This window comes from Meleagris gallopavo, chromosome 2 (genome assembly GCF_905368555.1).
Source record: "Meleagris gallopavo chromosome 2, MGAL_WU_HG_1.1, whole genome shotgun sequence".
Classification (NCBI taxonomy): Eukaryota; Metazoa; Chordata; class Aves; order Galliformes; family Phasianidae; genus Meleagris; species Meleagris gallopavo.
This window is the reverse complement of record NC_139405.1, coordinates 53,091,706-53,103,614: the sequence shown is the minus strand read 5'-3', so window position 1 is coordinate 53,103,614 and position 11,909 is coordinate 53,091,706. Positions and strand designations below refer to the sequence as shown.

At 36.0% G+C, this 11,909-nt stretch overlaps 1 long non-coding RNA gene across 1 annotated transcript in view; it reads right to left on the bottom strand.

Annotated features, from left to right (window-relative positions):
• Positions 1-1,103: 1,103 nt before the first annotated feature.
• LOC104909737 (uncharacterized) overlaps positions 1,104-11,909 on the bottom strand; it is a 29,183-nt gene continuing 18,377 nt past the window's right edge. The window contains exons 2-3 of the long non-coding RNA XR_014881371.1: positions 4,382-4,427; positions 1,104-1,370 (exon numbers count right to left, since the gene is read on the bottom strand). This is a non-coding gene — a long non-coding RNA (uncharacterized LOC104909737). The remainder of the gene's footprint in view (positions 1,371-4,381; positions 4,428-11,909) is intronic.

Genomic DNA, 11,909 nt, shown 5'->3' with positions numbered 1-11,909 from the left:
GTGGCAGTGTAAGTCCTCCTGCCCTGGGGGTAATAAAACTCTATCACTGCACTGATGAAGAAAAAAAAAAAAATTTGAAACAAGTTATCATATTATTGTACAGTACAGATTTATCTATACCATTTTTGATCATTCCTTAGAGAAGAAAATACAGACTAAATGGATTCCTGGCCCAAGATTATTTAAATGCAGCTGCATTAAAAAAAAAAAAAAAGGCAATTGCTGTACTGTTTCATTAAATAGGGCAATGATGCACAGTGATTATGAAATATTCTTCCTTCCTTGCCTTTGGTTAGGCCTCAGGTGGAGCAAAATTTCCCCTCTCAAACTTTAAGGACAGTATTCAAAGTACCCGGAGCAAACAATGATCAGGGAGTTACAAAACTTGACTGTGAGGGAAATTTGAGTAAATTAGCTGTGTTCAGTCTAAAAAGAGTTTTTCAAGGACTGAGGAGGAATATACAATTAGGTATAAGTAAATGAAAGATATCAGTGACCTAGAAGACAACTATGAAATAATATACAAGACAACCATAAAAACCTCATAATGAAGATGGTGAAGAGTTAAAATGGGTTACTTAAAGAGACTGTAGAGTTGCAGTTTGTGTATGTATTAGGTAGAGAGAGAAATGAGATAGATATTTCTGGTTTTATTTGAGCTGCAGCAGATGGAACAGGTGATCATTCAGTGCTCATTTCCTCTCCTGTAATTCTTGGGTTTACCAATAGGTTGGCATATATTGCTCTGTCAACTTATGGCAATGCTGATTTAGGTGACAGATTGAATCATACTTCCAGTAAGAACATTAATTAGACATATGTCTGGTGGTTTTTCCATATGAAATTGCATGTTAACTAACTTGATAAATAAAGCAAATATGGGAATAGGAAAACTGATTTTATTTCACTCATTTTTCTCTTTTTTTTTTTTTTCCTGTAATGCCAATGTTTATTTGTTGATTAGAACAAGAAACATCTTGTTTGCATTTTAACATTTTAAGATAACATTATAACAGTATGGTCATGCTCTTGTCTACATGCAAGACAGATTGACCACCAGTCTCTTGAAAATTGAATGACCACATGAGACAAATTTGAGAACATGTGTTTAAGCTGCATTTTATTTTGCATATTCCCACTGCTAAGTCATCATCATGGGACTCCTGCTGTCTGAGCCCCTCATCTTCAGCTGTCAGTCTCCATGGCTGTCAGACTTGACATCTGTATCTGAAGAAGGAAGAATGGTGCACAAATGGTACTGGGACAGGATGACTCCAAGTTCACCTTTAGGAATGTCAGTTGTTTTTACATTCATAGCATTTGGGCATGCTCAGAGGTCAGCAGCATTTACAGAAGCAAGAAAGTGCAATCTGAATAATAAAAAAAAAAGAGAGTAGAAGAAAGAAAGTGTGGTTATTTTTGCTACTGCTATTGGTAGGCCAACTTTAGCTTTTCACTATAGCCAGGAATGAAACTAACTTCTACTTCACATGTTCTTTGTCTTTTTAACTGGAGCCAACTTGAGGGAAACTGAGTTTCAGGTTATCTTCTACGCTTGGTTGTGATGACAATGATTTCAACCCATTCCTTACAAGATTAGCAAATTTTTTACTCATAAAAAGTATTCCCAACAACTGGAAATCATTGGTCACCTTGACACATATAGATGGGCTTTCCAGAGAGGATACTAGTACCTGGTTTCTTCTTAATCACAAAGCTTGATAAGTAATGTATTGACTTGTCCTTAGTAAGCAGAAATGATCACGTACTGAAAATAATAGGGCCTCTAATAATTAATATAGCCTTTGAATACACGTAATTTCACTCTAATAGCTCCTGCAACAAGTCAAGAGATTTCAATGCTAGTGTATTTCTGTTTCGTATGCTGAAAAATTGCTCCATGACAGATAAAGTCCTTTTGGAGCAAATGAGTCAGATGTCACTTTTTTCCAAAGAGACAGTCTTGGCAGGTCTTTACCTGATGCCTCAAGGCAGAAAGCTAAAGATTCTTACCATTGCAAGTTTACACTGTGGGATCAATTCTTTTCAGCAAAATGCTGAAAATCCTGATGCCTTATGGTAAGAGTCCTTATTTCGTATTTCTTAGTTTTAATATACTAGGTTCTCAAAAGAGCATTTTAAAAACACCGCTAGTGCACACTGATTCCACAGTGAGTTCTGACGCTGGTGGGTGTCAGGAGCTTTCTCTAATTGGCCTTAGCACTCTGACAGGAGAGCACACAGGTCTGTCTTTGATTTGAATTGGAACTGAACACTTGTATCAGTGAAAACATTTGACAAGTACAGCTGTCCTTGTTTGGGATTAGGGAACTGTTATGTGACAACAGTAAAAAAATCATTCAGAGAGTCACTTTTTTTTTTCTTGACTGTGTGTGATTAGACTTCACAGAAAAATGAAAACATTATCTTAAATTTTAAATTTATTCTATCCTCTTCATCTCATTTGTTAAATGGCCGTTCTGCCTAGCTGCCAAATAATAATCCAAACAAACCACAGAGGAATTGCATATTACTGCTTTGGATCACAGTTTTCTTGCTGGCAGATATGTTTTTATGGCAGAAAACCTTAAGCAAAAGCAAGAAGATATTTGAAGAATTGGACGTTCAAAAGCTGTTCTGATGTCTCTGAAGTATTTTTGCATTTTAGAAATGGTCTGTTTTCAAGTATTAATACTGGAATCATGGCTAAAATGTAAAGTAGCAAGACATGATGTGCAACTGCCTAGGGACCAATAATAATATCAAAACAGAATTACCTCTGTATAGTGAAATAAACAGTGTCATTGCCTTCTTTCCGATCCTGTGTCCCATTGGCCTGTTCTGGCTGCAAACGTGATTTAATTTTGCTAATTTCCAAAGTAGGAAAGAGTTTGGCTACATCTAACTGCCTACCTGGAATAGTTTGTGTTAACTTCTGGATCACAGGAAGGAATCACTTGGGAGAGTGCTAAGTGATATGGGCAAAAAGCAGGACGGAGACCATTCTCACCATTTAGCAGCATAGGGGACAAGCTTTAGCAAAACAACTCTGAGCTTTGTGATGTATTTCTAGACACCTGAGTCTTCTGTTTATCTAAGTTAAATTTTGAGGGAAATAGACAGAAGAGTGGTATTAGTTGTCTGAATGAATGGATAGTGATTCCTACCAGCCTATAGCAAAGCTCTTCACTTTTTGGTTACGCACACTGCAGTACCCAACTTATTCTGAATCCTTCTGCTTTTCTCTTTCCTTAGCAGTCTTAGGTATCATAGATATCATAGGTAATTAACTTCTAGAATATAGGTCTGAAGTGAATGTCATAGAGTAGCAACACTTTTGCTAATGTAGCATAAATTTAATGCTGTGAGGAGCTCTCACTGAGACTAGAATTGTACAGACATTCAGGAGTAAGGTTTTCTGTCATCTCTTGTTGTCTGAGCTCATAAATTGACACAATATTTGGGCATATAATAAAAACAGGGCAGTTTTTTCTTTCACAACTGTTTTTAATTTTGGAAGATTACTCCATCTCTGCTTTCCTTTGGAAATTTCATGAAGAAGATTAGCCTCACTTCCAGTTTGTTCCAAACTGACACGTCTCTGCCATGGATTTTCTGTGTGGCATTGAGCTAGTCATATATGATATATCCATACTCATCCTGACTTTGGTACAGTGTTGTGATGTAGTAGTATCATTTTTGAAGTGGGTTACTATTTCTTCAGGGAGCTGTGCTGCGTAGTGCTTTCAGGGCAAAACCAGCTTATCTGGAACTAATCTAGGATTTTTAGTGTACATTGTACTATACAATATTAGCATATCTTTGATTGGTGTGTGTCTCATTTGTTTATTTTTAAATAGGACTTCCCTCCTATTACTTCTTGATTGTAATCTCAGTTTGGATATTAAGGTGTCAGAGAACTCTAATTTTTCTTATACGGAAATAAAGTCTCTAGCAGTACATTAAATAACAATGTAAGATAATTAAATAATACCATTAGGATGACTTTGACTGAATTTTAGAGCTGGCACATCAGTATTGAAATGCCAATTCTATTGTACAGGCATATAATTTTGCAGAAAAAATTTACTATCTGCAGATTTGGGACATGCAATTTTTCTTTAAAGCAAAATTTTGAATTTTAATAGCTTACTGTTCCTAACCTAATTATTTGCCTTCCTTTGTTCATTCGTTTGTTCGTTTCTTCCTTTCTTTCTTCTTTCTTTTCTTCCTGATTAGCATCAGATCAGCCTTGCAAACCCTTTTAATTTTTGAATTTCCAAAATGTCCAGGGAGTTAAGGGCTCCTGAAGATGTTTCTGACATCTAAATTGTTGTGTGGCATGTGAAAAAAATATATTTTTTGGACATCACTCACGGACCTCGTTGGAGCATGCTATTGATTCCAAAGATCCCATGGGTCAAAACCTGAAAAACATTGACACAGGCAATTACTATAAATGTTGATGGTTGTGATGTCTACATATTTTGGTGAAAATCAAGTTTTAAGTCTGTGTATGTGTGTATATAAGTGTATTATTGTGGCTTGTGAGCTTTATCACTTATGCCTATACTTTCAAAAGATTTCAGCATCTTTAAGATTTTGTTGTAACACTTTACACCTCGTACATCTAGATATTATTACTTCAGATACTAACTGGATAATTTATAAGAATTTACAAGTCCTTATACAAGAACTGCTTATGGCTTAGATTTTTAATCCCTGTCACTAGATTCAGAGCATGATTTGTTATAAAATAAGTAATAGCAACCTGCGAAAACTTTTCTGATGGATGACTGGGAACTGAAATAAAAACTCTCATGTTACCAGAACTTTGAGACATCTCACAATGTCATCTTTAACTGTTCTACCTTTAGGTAGGAGAGGTGGAAAGAGATTTGATTGAATGGCACTGCAAATCTCATTATCTTCCCACATTATGTCATGTTTTTCCGGTCACTTCAAATCTATCCACTGGTGAAAAAATGCATTTAAATTCTACTAGAAAAAATCTGGAAGAATTCTGCCAGATGCCTCATCTACTCAGTTAGCACAAATCAAATGGAACTATACAGTATTTTTAAGATCTCCATTTGAAGAAGTCTGTTACAAATATACTGACTCAAATTACCTCTGGAGTTCCCTTGTTAGGTGAATGTGTAGTTGCTAAACTTTTCTTTCTGTAACCTGAATGAGAAACAGTATTTAATATATTTTATTTCTCCCTTTTGTTAGCACAGTAGAGTCAGGGGTATAGCTTCTTTGTCTGACCTCTCGTCCGTGGGAATAGTAACTATAATAGGTTTAATTAACTATGTGGTATTGACGTAATTAGTTATCCCAGTGATTATACTTCTTTAATAAAAGTGCTTCATTTGGGATGCATTTCTCTTTTGCATGTGCAGAGTTCTACACATATATTTCATAATTGTCTAGACATCAGAACTATGTGCATATTTTAGCATCAGCCTTAGAGAGAGGTTATCTTGCATGGCTTAAAATAATAGGGAAGTAATGATTTTGCCTCTCGGTTTCAGACTCGTTTGCCTACTGAGAGTAAAGGAGATGGGGGAAGAGAAAGCAGCTCAATTTGAGGAAACCAAAACCAGCATGGGGGAAGGGCCATTTAGAAATCACATGTTCAGGTACTGTGTCTTTGTAACTTTTGGAGACCAGAGATGGTAACCTGTGGGCAAAGAAGCTGGACATCTTGTTTATTTAAGTGTATTTGTGTACACAGAACTATTACTGTAGATGTTTATGACATAAACCTACATCTACTGTGTTATATTTATATATATCAGGACTTCATAATCCTGTTACTTTTATCACAGAGTCAGATTAATTATAAGGATTGTATTTTAGTTTTCGATTTGTTTCTTTTTTTTTTTTGGTGAACTTTTTGTTTGTCTGTATGTTTGTTTTTGGTTCACAGAATCACAGAATCACAGAATTGTAGGGTTTGGAAGGGACCAACTTGGTTGTTTGTGTTGTTTTTCTGGGAAGGCACTGTTCATTATGTTTCATCCCTCTAGCTAATCTTGAAGAGCAACACTACAAGGAGGAGAGATTACCATACGAAAATGTCATTTTATAACATATGAACTTCTCAAGAAAAAAGGAGAACAAAGGCAAAAGGTCTGAGAGAGATTAACTCACTTCTTATGAATCAATCTACTATAAAGCACCCTATGCAAACTCCTTTGGCTTACCTCTCAGTTCATAGCTAGTAGAAGGGATTCCTAGCTGATAAAATCTACTAGGACATTAATGCATTTTGCACACAACAGGTAAGAGGTTTTATCCCTGTTCCTGTTGTGGTGTTTTATCTAGCATTTTAATGTTCTCTCCCCCTCCCCCCTCACCCCCTTCACCCCACTCTTCTCCCTATCCTCTCTTCTTCATCAGAACTGTGCCCTTTATTTTCTTTCTTTCCCTGTTGAGAGAGACAGACTGAAATCACTGCAGGCATTTGAATGCTTCATACAGCACAGGAGTGAACGCTGTGGGTGATTGTAACAGTCAAATATATAAACAAGTTCCCAAGAAGTGGGGAAAGCCAACCAAATGGGTTGTGGTTGTGAGACCTGTGGACATGACTTGTTCTCAAAACATAGAGGATGCTCTAAAGCCTCCAGCACTCATTAAATCAATAACATCAAGCATTCTTTATTTTAATCCTGTGTTCCAAAAGCAAGGAAAGAGTCTGAGGCTTTTCATTTCATTGTTTCTAACTAATCGCTGAGAAGATACTGACAAAGGTTGATTCCTCTACCTCAGTGCTAGAGAAAATGTCAGTATGGAGGCAGGTGCTGGGCATTCAGCCACTTTTTTTTGAAAAACAAAAAAGGAGATCTATGACAGCCTAGCTGCAAATACTGTAGCTTTCTGAGACATTTTGTTTGGTTTGATGTTGTGATGCAGTGAGGAACGATCTGTTATGTACAGCTGCATGAATCTCTGGATTGAAGTTTTTACAGCCTTAGATCCTCTTTTATACAGCAAAGGGGAGATGAAAGCAAATAACTCACATGCCATGAAACAGAGGTACAATGGGATTCTGAAAGGCTTAGCATTCCTGCTAAGTATTTGATGGAAATTCAGACAGGGGAACTTTGCACTGTCATTTGATGGAGTGACAAACATGGTAAAAATATCTCCAAAATCTTCTTGTTATTTTGTCAGCTTCAACTTGATTGAATTAGCAAAGAATGACTCACAGTTAAAAAAAGAGCTGTTCTCCCCTGAAATTTATTAAAGTTTGGGTGGTAAAAAAGCACATGTTTATTTTCTGTGTGAAATGCAGGAAGAATATGTAACAGGCCACATAAACAGCAGTTCCACTTTCTTATGCAAGGAATGTTCAAAAATTATCTTTTGATGAGTTAATCAAGTGGCTCCAAATTTCAGCATGAATGGGGTTTCTGTTCCCCACAGGTAGTTATCCAGTGTCAGATCTTGTATATCTTTTGTGGAAAAGATGCCTGGGTGAAAATGATGAAAATTGTAAACATGGGCTGTGTCTTTACTGGGCAATGTTAATTTTCAAGGAAATTTGCTTTGATCTGAAAAGTATAGTGTGAATTTATTTTCTGAAAGACACTGCTAACAATATCTCTCAGGTACTTTAGATAGAATCTAACCAGTGTACGTGCTAATCATAAAAATGATATAATATGCACTGTTACTTGCAACTTCAAGCGCTAAACTATTTAATGGGTTACCCTAGTTAACTAGGTTGCTGACCTATTCTGTTGTTTACTTAGCTTCCAAAACAGTTAAATGGTGATAAATTTGAAAAGAAAGAGCAAACCTCACTGAGTGAATCTACGGATTCCTGAGTAATTCTAGATAATAGTATTGACAGCAACAACAAAAATAATAAGAATAATATAAAAGCCCTTAGAATAATGTGGTTCACTCTCACCTTAAAAGAACATAAGCCATCACATATCCTTTCACTTGATCAAAGTGTATTTTAGAGTGGTAAGTTTGGAGTCAATAAGACCCAAGCAAAAATCCTTGAAATATTCTAGATGTATCTATCATGTTCATGACTGTAGGCGTACAAAGCACTTAAATTTAAAAAAAAAGTAATATCAAAAAGCAGGGTACCTGACCCACAGTTTAAATTAGTAATTTTCCTCCAAGAATTGTCTTTAAAAAACATGTTTTAGACTAATTATTTAGGGTAGAATCTAGCTCATTCACTCAAAGCTTAACTGCTGTTGTAGTACTCTGTAGGGCTAATGTGTAAATCATGAGCCCAATTGTTTTACCAGTTGTTAGAAGTGATACCTACAGTGCAATCTGTCATGAGGAGGAGGAATATTTGATGTGGTTTAGAAGGAGCTAGTTTCATTTCTGGACTTCAGAGAATGGAAACAAACGTAAATCAGAATTTATGCATATCACTGTGGTTTTGTAGCCAGGGCTGAATTTATGACTTGTTCATAACCCGTACTTTTGTCTCACTCATCTTGGAGTCACTAACATCTAAGTCAACTTTTTCAGGTAGTAGCATTCATTATATGAGGTCTTACTACTACCTATTACAAAAGAAAGTTTTCTCTGCCAATAGCACATTGAGTTGCATGAGGATCAGCTCTGCCAGTAGACTAGGGGAGGTAATTCCTCCCCTTTACTCAACACAGGTGAGACGTATCTGGAACGCTGCATCCAGTTAAGGGCTCTGTAATAAAACAAAGATAAGGACATAAGGGAAAGAGTCCAGTAAGAGTCACAAAGATGATTAATGGATTGGAGCTTCTTCCATACAAAGAGAGGCTAAAAAAACAGGAAGAAGTTTATCTTCTTCTATCTAGAGAATGGTAAGGAGATCTTACTAATGTGCTTCATGTGAGGTGTAGTGTAAATGCTAAGTCAGGACTTGAAACAGTGATTGAATACCGGGTAGGAAGGCAGGGCCAACTGAGGGGAGCTCAGTTGCATGCAATGCACCTGAGTCACTGAAAGGGGTGGAGCCAGTGGAGATGAGAGTGTTTCTCTGGAAACTTCTGTGTACCTGAGGTCTTCTGAAGGTAAGCTGTTTCTTTCCTTTATTACTGTGCTCATTGTGGTGGTGTTTGAGTAAATTTTCACTTGCTTAGCCTGGGATTTTTGTTCCTCTGCTGTCATCCTTGTGCTTTCCATTGCATTACAGGAAGCAATCAATAACAGGGAGCCAGGCTCCTCTCAGTGGTGCTCTGCCCACTGAGAGGAATGGGTGGTGATGTGCACAAATTAAAATACAAGAAATTTCACCTGCACATAGCAAACTTTTTTTTTTTTTTTTTTAAACTGTGAACATGGTAAAATATGGGAACAGATTGTCCAGAGAAGTTGTGAAGTCTCCATCTTGGAGATATTCAAAATGCCACTGGTCACAGTTAAGAGCAACTTGCTTTAAGAGACTCTGCTGGAGGTTGGACTAGATAATCTCAGGGAGTACTTTCCAGCCTTGTATTATTCTGTGACTCTCTCTGTATTGTACACATTGATGGGAATAAAGTACCATTGGCTGTAAGCGTCTTTTCTTGGTAACACTAAGTCATTCAAGCCTGTGCTTTCCATCCAGTAATGGTAAACACAAAGCGGAGGGGCAGGTAAGCCCTTTGGGTTGTGAAAACATACTTTGTAGCTAGATAAGGAAATATTAAGATGCTTTAGAGGTGCATCTATACACATCAGAAAGAATTCATGTGTTGTACATGGACTGTTTTCTGCAGTCCCTGAAGAATTGAAATTGTAGGCATTCAGAGAATGCTCAGAAAATGTACCAGATCAGCAACTGCCCTAACTTTTGCAAGTGAATTAAATTATTTTGTGCTTTAGCTTCCTATTTGTAAAATAAGGGTAGATGCTAATAGTGTTTCCTTTTCTATCTTGTATGTATGTCCAAGTATAATAAAAAGGCCTATTATCATTTTGTGATGTTGGTGGAAGTGAATTACACAGAAGCATATAGTGTATAAACATATGAAGATGGCAAAAAATTAACATCTTAACTATTGGGAGGAACAATGTATTTATAGTGTGCTTACTGATAATGTTCTTTAGCTAAGACTTCATCTAAAGCACTAAGCACCACTTCAGAAAATAGTCTTGAACTCCAGCAGCTGCTTTGCACTACTCTTAGGTAGAGTCGATGAAAATGGAACCATCAGGAGATACCTGTCTTTACTTTACAGACTCTAAGAGAGTGTTAGATAACCATACATCAATTTGATGTGAAACTCAGAAATAGGTGCTTTTGATTGTATTAAAACCATATAATATCAAATGCTTAGTGAGATGTCACTAACCACTCTCATGTTCTATTGACTCCTTTTTGCATATGTAAATTAAGGCTGGCTGGAACAAACCAAACTGAGCAATTCTGTCAGAGAACACAGATTTAAATAAATCTAACTAATTCACAGAACTGAGTCTTCTGTGCTGTAATTCCATTTTAAGGAGAAAGGGAAAAGTAATTTTGTAATAGACTCAAACTGTCTTGTTTTTGATAGTGTCAAAATGAAAAGCAGTAACTTGAAACATAAGTATTATATTATCAAAATGAAGTAAATTATTTTTAAAGCAAGTGGTTTATATCCTGATTTGTCTGAAATGTAAAGAATATTTTAGTCAATGATGGTGAACAATATTTTTCTTTACTTTCCAATTTCCTTCAAAATCCTCTAAGGACTGGAAATTCTCTTCCCCGGAGAGCAACAGGAAATTTTCTATATGCTTGAATCAAGTCCTCTGGCAAATAAGTTTAATAAACTAGGCTTTTTTTCTGATGCAAGTGACACTTTGTCTGTGAAAGATACAGTGGAGTCTGACATGTTTCACAGTGTACAAGATATGAATATGAATAATGTGAAAGATGACACAAAACAGGAAAGTTAATACAAGTAATGAAAGACGGTGGGCATTCCTACATAATTCAGTGCTAAAGCATGACTGACACAGGTATCTACTGGGTCAGGCTCTACCGGTGATGATTATATATTTAACTTAAGTATAATCTATCTTCCATTGAAGATTCTGGAAGGAGAATATCATAAAACATAACATTGATTAAACTATGGACTTAATCTGTGCAACACTTCACTAGCAACACTCACAGTGATGTGAAAGTAAGTAGTGCAGTAGGATAGAGACTGGAAATCATTACTATCAACCTCATTTCTTTGCTTTTGGTTAAGTATTATGGAACATGTTCTATTCTGGAAAATTTCAAGAGCTGTTTTACAGTTTAAATGCATTTTCCTGTTCAGCCCACTTGAATTTATGATTTCAAATTTACTCAAATTAGTAACATAAACTTGTATTTTTCTTTCCTCATGTTTGCAGTAACAATACAACTGTGACTGACTTTTCCTGCTATCTTTATGAACAGAAAAACTAACACAATTAGGAAGGATTTCATGCAAATGTAAGAGATAAAAACTTTGCTGCAGACTCATACAATGTACTATGAGGCAATGCTTCAAAAGAACAGTCAAAACCATGGCTAAGTTTGCAGACCTGGCTGTTTAAAAACATGTATTTTAGTATCATGAGAAAACAAATGTGACTTGGAAGTTTAGAGGCCTTGATAACACAGCACCAGATTACTTATGGTCTAGTTTAGATAGAATCATATTTTGAAGATTTGAAAAATTTTGAATAATATATTTTAATATGAGGAAACTTGTAATATGGCAAAATGAGATCAATATTTCAACAGACGATCAAGGATTTTATAACCAAGATATCTCATGTCAAATGTCAAAAACTCACAGCAAACGTGTCTGGAATCATGAAAATAGCAAAAAGGAAAACAAATCCAAAGTAGCCTGCAAAATGATGATACTCATATGTACTTTGAGAAAATAACTTAGTGTTGGAGACCTTCCTCTGTATCATCTTTGATATGCATT